The sequence below is a fragment of the Talpa occidentalis genome, unplaced genomic scaffold (assembly GCF_014898055.3).
Source record: "Talpa occidentalis isolate TD23 unplaced genomic scaffold, MPIMG_talOcc4v2.1 talOcc4.196, whole genome shotgun sequence".
Taxonomy (NCBI): Eukaryota; Metazoa; Chordata; class Mammalia; order Eulipotyphla; family Talpidae; genus Talpa; species Talpa occidentalis.
Window position 1 is genome coordinate 28,489 of NW_023602029.1, and position 7,964 is coordinate 36,452.

The window sequence follows — 7,964 nt, forward strand, 5'->3', positions numbered from 1 at the left end:
GATGTTAGTTAAAACTGGCATGTGTAGTGCCCAGAAGCCAAGGTGACCAGAGGAAGAAGGGAAAGAAAATGAGGAGAGTGATCATGAGGTAATTGTGGCAAAGAACCTTTCACGTGTGAACTCTGGCCTGCACTCTCCCAACACACCTTCCCCACCGCTTGGAGGGGTGAGAATTCTGTTTCACATTTTCAGTATCAAAGGACTAAAACACAGATAATTTAAGCACCACACAGCTAGGATGGGATTTTCAACAGCTCTGCCAAACTAAATCCCAAGGTGATGCCCTCGCTACTCAAGCTCCTTGGACTGGCAGCAACAGCTCTGCCCGGAAACTTGTTAGACAATTCATACTCCAGGGCCTCCCTGATGGCGCAAGGGGTTAAGCGCAGCACTGTGAAGCTATCTGCATCCTCTGCAACATGAATTCAATCCCCAGCCAGCCAGGGAAGTGACCCACATGACACAGCAGACCTCTCATGTCTCACCCACTGCTGCCCTCAGCAGTGGAGTCTGCCTGTTCTGTTCCCCACTCTGTCTCTGGTGAATCTTCTCACCCCCACACCTCTGGCCTGTACCCCAGCTCTTGTATGCATAAATAAATAAATCTTTTAAGAAAATTCAGATTCTCTGGTTCCACCCAAGACCTATTGACTCAGAATCTGCCTGTTGGCAGGATCACCAGGTGACTTACAAGTTCATTTAAGCTTGAATATTATCATTCTAGAAGAGCTCTTGATTCAATTTTCTACCATTCCTGTTACCTGGCAAATAGTCTAAAATACGACCACTGGATCAGAACCTCTCTCACCAGTTCTGGGTCTGGCTACCTGCCTCCATCAAATGCAAACAAAAGGACCTTTAATGATGCAAAAAAAAAGAAAAGAAAAGAAAAGAAAAGAAAAGAAATATAGGGCCTCCCCGGTGGTGCAGAGGGTTGAGTGCAGCAACTGCAAAGCTGTCCGCAGCCTCTCCAGCGCTGGTTCAATTCCTGGCCAGCCAGGGAGATTCCCACGTGGCGCAGCAGACCTCTCCTGCCTCACCCGCTGCTCCCCTCAACAGTATATTTCCTGTCAAACTACCTGTTCTGCTCCCCGCGCTGTCTCTGGTGAATCCTCTCACCCTCCTGCGCCTCTGGCCTGTACCCCAGTTCTTGTATAAGAAGAAATAAATCTTTAAAAAAAAAAAGATATATAACTTCTAAACAATAGGATAAAGGGAGAGGAACAACTGGCAGTTTGGGGGAGGAACTAGAAAGGCAGAGGGAGATGGTGTGAAATGGAGTTTCAGTTACAGGACCCCGCAGGGGGCAGCAGAACCTGCTGCTGCTGAGATCAGGGACTCCCCACCACTGTCGGGTAATGGGGCTCAGCCACCTTTCACAGCAGCTCTGATGAAAAAGAGCAAGCCCAGGTGCATGGCTCCATTTTAAAGGCTCACAAAAATGGCTGCTCAGCTCTGGCCCCTTCCCAGCAGCCCCTTGCTCAGGACATCAAGGGTTAGAGGTTCAGCCCTTTATCAGGTGGGCCCCGGGGGTGGAAAGCTGCCCAGGGCTGCTTCAACATTCCTAGCTGAGATTTATCCTAAAGCAAGAAAAATGTCAGGGTGTGGAAGTTGTTCCTTCCGCCTCCATTTCTTTGCAAAGGAAAGTGAAAACAGCGGTACTGTGTGTGATTTCCCTCATGATGATGACACAGCCGGGATGAGGCTGGCTTTAGGTCTAACAACTGCTCAACTCAAGGCTGGCCAGTGTCCCAGGACTTGGTCTAGCTTTATGTGACTTTTCATCACCTTAGCTGCTGAGCAGGAAGGAATTCAGTAGCTGGCTGATGCGGATGCTAGGAAAAGCAGGAACAGGCTGAGACCATCTGACTATACCTCTCCTCTCCTCAAGCTATGAGAACAAACCCTCTTCCATGGCCCTTACTCACGGGAAATTAGAGAAAAGGAATCTCAGGGGAATAGCCCCATAGGGATTCAAATGACCTTTCCTCTCCCATAGTCTCAGATGCAACTTATGACCCCTCCCTCCTGGTCACAATTGATGAGACCAAGGATGGAGCAAAGAGATGACATGGCTCTCCCCAGCTCATAAATTCATTCCCATTCTCTCTCTCTCTCTCTCTCTCTCTCTCTCTCTCTCTCCCTATTTCCCTTCCTTCTTCTTCCCTCTTTTTTTTTTTCCTGCCTACTTCTTCCTCACCTTTTTCCCATCCCCACCTCAAATCTGAAATGGTGAAACAGAGCGAAGGTGTCAGTTACAGTGAAGGGTTACAGCAGTGCAGTGCCCCCTCCCCTGCTCCAGCCCTGCATGTCCCCAGCTGCTGTGGGCCAAAAGCTGTTTTCTGCAATCTGGCTATAGGCACATGCTTAGAGAAAAAGGTGCAAGTAAACTGAGGAGTTAACACCCCACCAGAAGCCTGGAAAACTGACAAGTGACAAAGTGACATTTGGTAGAGAAATACCTCAGCTCTCTTGCCTTTAATATAGACCGTGCTTGAGGTGGATGTTTGACACTGATGCCCCGAGGTGCCCACAGTGGTGACTTGTGGGTAATGCATCCTTTATCTGTGCTGGTCGGTTTCTCCCTCTCATCCTCACCCCCATTTCTGGTATTTCCTGGAATCACCTAAATACCACTCATATTTGGACTTCCATCTCTGAAGCCATCTCCAGGAGCTCCATAAGATACCTACCGTAAAGGCTGTGGAGAGGCTTGGGGTAAACGAGGGCGAAGAAGCAGGAGCGGTGGAGTCACAGGAGAGAGAAGGAAGCCAGAGGGCACAGAGGAGTAGAAGAAGTCAGGGAGGCCACAGGAGTCCCCTCCCAGGGCAGGCTCCCCAGGCCCAGCCATCCTCACAGAAATCCCCTTCCTGGGGCAACCAGAGGGGAGACTTGGCCTGGGCCCCTGGAGAGCCTGATAGGCAAATCAAACTGAATACAAAAGAGAGGTGGCCAGATAACTAGAAAACAGTTCCAGCCAGCACCTCTAGACACTTCCTGTATGCCTGATCTCCTCCCCTCAGCATCTGACAGAGGTGACTAATGTCACCCTCACAGCCCTGAAAGGTAAGCAATAGTGTGACCATGCACTTACTAATGAGGAAACTGAGTCCATAGAGGCTAAGGCCCATGTGTTGCCTCAGCTACTGTGTCAGATGCAGGTGTGACCCAACCCAGTTATTCCCCAATACCACACAGGACTGGTCAAGATGGCATTGCCCTCCCTTTATAGGTTGGGATTTTACATTTTCAGGACATCTTTCTCTTTTGGGAGTTGGGTCGGGGGGAGAGGTGTTGTCATGGTCTCCATAAACTTCAGGCTCTGAACCTCTTCATTTCTTTTTTTAATTTAATTTTATTTTTATTTATACAAGCATTGGGTACAGTCAGAAACGTGGGAGGGTGAGAGAATTCACCAGAGCCAGAGCAGAGAGCAGAATAGGCAGACTGACGAAATATACTGCTGAAGGGAGCAGCGGGCGGCAGGAGAGGTCTGCGTGTTATAGGACAGGGAGGGGGGCAGCCCAAACCCCACAAACCTGCCTATTCTACATGGGTTCTGCCATCCGCCGCATCAACACAAAACATAGGAGACTTTAATGGGAAGGAACTTTAATAAAACTAGGAAACAATTCAGGTAAGGCAAAGAGTCTAGTTTCTAAATGAAGCATCCAGAGTTACCCGTCCCCTCGTGGGTAAAAGTCCATCCAAATGGGATTGGCCCAGAACAAGGCCCCAAAGCCTGCTACAAGTCTAAAGCATCTTCCAGTGGGGACCCACAGAAAAGGGTCACAAACAACCGGACAAGCCCGGAAGGAAAAGAGCAAAATCAACATCAAGATAAAAGCTGCCATTGTCACCTCCCCACGGGTCTCACCCACATCTGTGTCACCTAGTCCACGACCAAAAGACAAGCGCAGTTTCTTCACGTGTCTCTAGGCTCCATGTGCCTCCTCCAGGTCTCCTGGCTCCATCCTGCTTCCTTCCTCAGTCTCTTCTGCAGCTCCTCCTCTTCCTGCTCAGCTCCACCCTCCCTTGGGTGGGGCAGGGAACCTCCCCCTTTCCTGGGGACCACCCTGTTACATGCACACCATGTGGGACCCTCGCCAGCAGCTGGGGATCAAACCGGCACTGCAGATGCTGCGGGCAGCCTTGCAACCCAGTGCTCAGCCACTGTGCCACCGGGGAGGCCCAAAACCTCTTCATTTCTTAAGGCCCCAATAGTCTGAGGCCTGGAGATGTGTGATGGGGTCCACATGAGGCGGGCTTGGTCTGGCTCTCAGGCAGAAGGGGGCTGGGCTGGGGTGCAGCCAGAGCATCACGTTGGGTTGCTGTTCGGCTGGCAGCCCTGCACTGACCAGGAGCAAGGAATTTTTAATTATAAATTAAATTATAATTTAAGGTCCCATCCCTACTGAGTGCCTTGCACCATCCTTTCATAGCTGAGAAAGTTGAAGTTCAGGTAAGTTAAGTGCCAGAGCTTACCAGTGCTTCCTGGGCCTGCCCCCCTCAGCCTAGGGAATCCTGTTCTGATTCTAGAATAGGAAGGCTGGCCCGGACTCTCCAGGAGTCCCCCAAATCTACCTCTAGGCTGGAGTTCCTTCTGCCTCCTGCAGGGCCTGTGGTTTTGAAATTCAAAAGCCAGTGAGGAAATGAATGAATGGCTGAAAGAGGAGAGTGGCAGAAGGAAAGGGAAGGCAGGCAGGGCACACTGGTTAAAGCTACAAAACTGTATCATTCCCCCCAAGATACATTACTCAGCAATGTATTACAGCATGTATTATGGCCACATATTGCAAGTTAACAATACCACTTTGCCCAGTGAGGGGAAATGCAATCCTCAAATGTTTTGTTTTTGATGTACGCAGTTTCTCATTTTTTTTTTTTTTAGAATTTCAATTTTTTTATACAGTTTGAATCCGCATGCCTGGTTCATTTGGCTCCTTGGCTGCCAACGTGGGCAGGGACTGCTTCCGCTTCTCTGCCTTCTCTTCATCTGTGATGCCCAAGGTATGGTGGTATCAGCTGCACCTGGCTTTAAACTTCACAACCGCCTTGTTTTTCTTGATCTTGAAGGATGTGTCATCCTTTTGTGTGGCTGTGAGCAGAAAGTCCAGTTTCCTCCGTTTTCCAGACACGCAGCACAGCACACGGCCAGCGCAGCAATTTGCAAGAACCAAAAACAGAAAAGCCAGATTCTCGTTTTTTCCCTCCCCTCCTTGTGCTGAAGGCTTGTGCTGGTTTCCTTTGCCTTGTTTTTCCCGGAGCCATCAGAGGAGCCAATAAGGGTCCCAACTCAACCTCTGATGACAAGGTGCCCCCAATGGAGTGGCTAAAGAGGAGTTTTTTAAGAAAACAAATATAGAAAAAGCAATTGCAGTGGCATAGGTATTTGTGTCACTAAGAATAGCAGGCAGCGCTGGGCCTGTCTTCTGAAGCTCATTGTGGTGCCAGCTAGAATCCATTTTCTGTTTCAATTGATGTTAATGTCATCCCAGCGTATTTCAGGCCTCTCATCATGAAATGATTCATTGCCACATGTAAGCGACTACAATCAGCCCAAATATTTGTAGTCTTCACGCAACTGCTGTAAGAAAACAGGGGTCACATGCCACGGATGACCTCCCTCACCCACCCTGGCCTCCGTGTGGGGTTAGAACGACTGCCTGTGGAGGCTACTAGGCTCAGGGCCTTCCACCTAGCTGACTTGGAGCACGGGAAGCAGCCATTTCCCTGGAGACCAGCAATTTCTGGTGAGCAGTGTCTCACTGGAGAACGCTGGGCTCCTGGCAGCAAGGACAGGACCACTCCTAAGTGGCAATGCGTGCCCTCTCAGAGACTTGCCCTCTCACAGATCTCTCATCCTGTGTCCAAGAAGCTTTTCATATAGACTTTCTTGGTGACAATCTTAGCAGCAAAGTGTAAGAGCGCATCCCAGTAGTGGCACTGTAAGGAAATGAAGTATTAAAGTGAAGAAGACTCGGGCCTCCCCTGGTGGCGCAGGTGGTTGAATGCCGCGCTGTGAAGCTGTCCGCAGCCTCTGCAGCGCCGGTTTGATCCCGGCTGGCCAGCGAGGGTTCCACATGGTGCAGCAGACCTCTCCTGTCTCGCCCACTGCTCCCCTCACCAGTGTGTTTCATCAGTCTGCCTGTTCTGTTCCCCACTCTGTCTCTGGTGAATCCTCTCATCCTCCCGTGCATCTGGCCTGTACCCCGGTTCTTGTGTAAAATGAATAAATCTTCAAAAAAAAAAAGAAGAAGAAGAAGAAAAAGACTCACCGAGTCCCTTTGCAAGGAAATTGAGATTAGAACCAGATCTCTTTGACTCATGGTCCAGAGTGTAGACAATTGCCCTTACTCTGTAGGTTTTGTTTTAGAATAACTTTATTTCCCCCTGATTACTAACATATTTATGTTCTTTATAGATAAATTTCACAGGACAGAATGAATTACTCCATCGTCCCAGTGCTCAGAGATAATCACCATCAGGACCAGCTACATGAACGGTCACCTGTACATTTAACAAAGGGGTTCACCCTTAGAATGTCCTATAATGGCAGTATGCTCTGCTGATGCCATCTTGAATTTCTTAACTTCTGAACAAAGGACCATGCATTTCACTGTGCATTGTGGTCCACAAATTATGTCGCTGTTCCTAGTCACCATTAATGTGGTGTCTTCCTTTCCAATACCTGCCACCTTGCTTTATCCCATTCATTCATTCATTCATTCAACAAAGGTTTACTGCGTACCAACTACATGCAAATTACAGAAACCAGGGAAATATTCCTGAAAAGCCTTCCTTGATGGCTCTATTCCTTGAACACAGACTAACATGCTAGAATTGTTACTCTGGGAAGATTAAACAGGTTTTCCATGCAGAAAAGAATGAATGAGACTCTCTGGACTCTAAAAATGACCAGCACACAAAGGAGAGAGCAAGCAGAGGGAAGGTCAGGCCTGGGCTCCAGGTTCAATGGCAATTCCCCCTGGAAGTCCACATGTGTGAGGTGCTCGGATAGCGCCAGCGAAGACAGGGCTTGAAATGCAGAAGACATATTTACAGGCAGCATCAGCTTAGGGAACAGACCTGTAGTTGCAGACATGTTTACCACCTAGATGCAGGAAACAGGATTAGACTCCATTCAGTTCCTACAAAGGTCAACTCCATGGCCAGGGCCCACGCACTGCCAGTGAAAAACAGAAAATATAGTAATTGCTCTGCTGACCATATTTGGTCCTGTGTTTCCCCACATTTTATGGTCAAGGAGTGGCAAGGGATTTCTTTGCCCTAAAGTCTAGGGACAGACATTTTTCAAAGCGATGAAGAGCTATTTCTCCAAGCAGCAGGTAGAAAATGTAAAAGAAAGAAAAGGATTGCCCCAATTATATGGCAGACACTGGAAATGCAAAGGACAAAGCTTTATTAGGTGTAAATGTTATTTTTCCACAAGGAAAAAAAAAATAACATAACCTTTCTTTCTCCAAACCAAAGGCATCTGATATGGGTGCTCTACATTTAGAGCAATATACCCCACAGGATATTTGAAAGCTCTGATTTAATCTTTAATTTCTCCCCAACAAGGTGAGTGCCTGAATTGAACCACTGCAATGAGAGAAGTTTTTACTTGAGTGCTGAGAGTTGTTCTAAGCCCATAAATACGTGTCTGCCTTCTGGAGCTTCTGGAAAGGGAAATGGTGCAAAGCTGGACTGACCCCCGGGTGTGAACCTACTTATCTTGGGGTTGAGTACCCCAAAGGATGAACTCTCAGGAACCCATGAGAGAAATATAGTCCATCATGCAGACCAGGATATCATTTCCTTCCAACCCTCAACCTTCCTCTTGGGGACAGCGACTCCCAGTATTTCCCTGGGTGTTTCCCAGAGAAGCACACACTTGACACCGAGCCAAGTTCAACTCTTGTGGTGTTGATTGGATTCGAGATGCTTTCTAGACAGTTGCA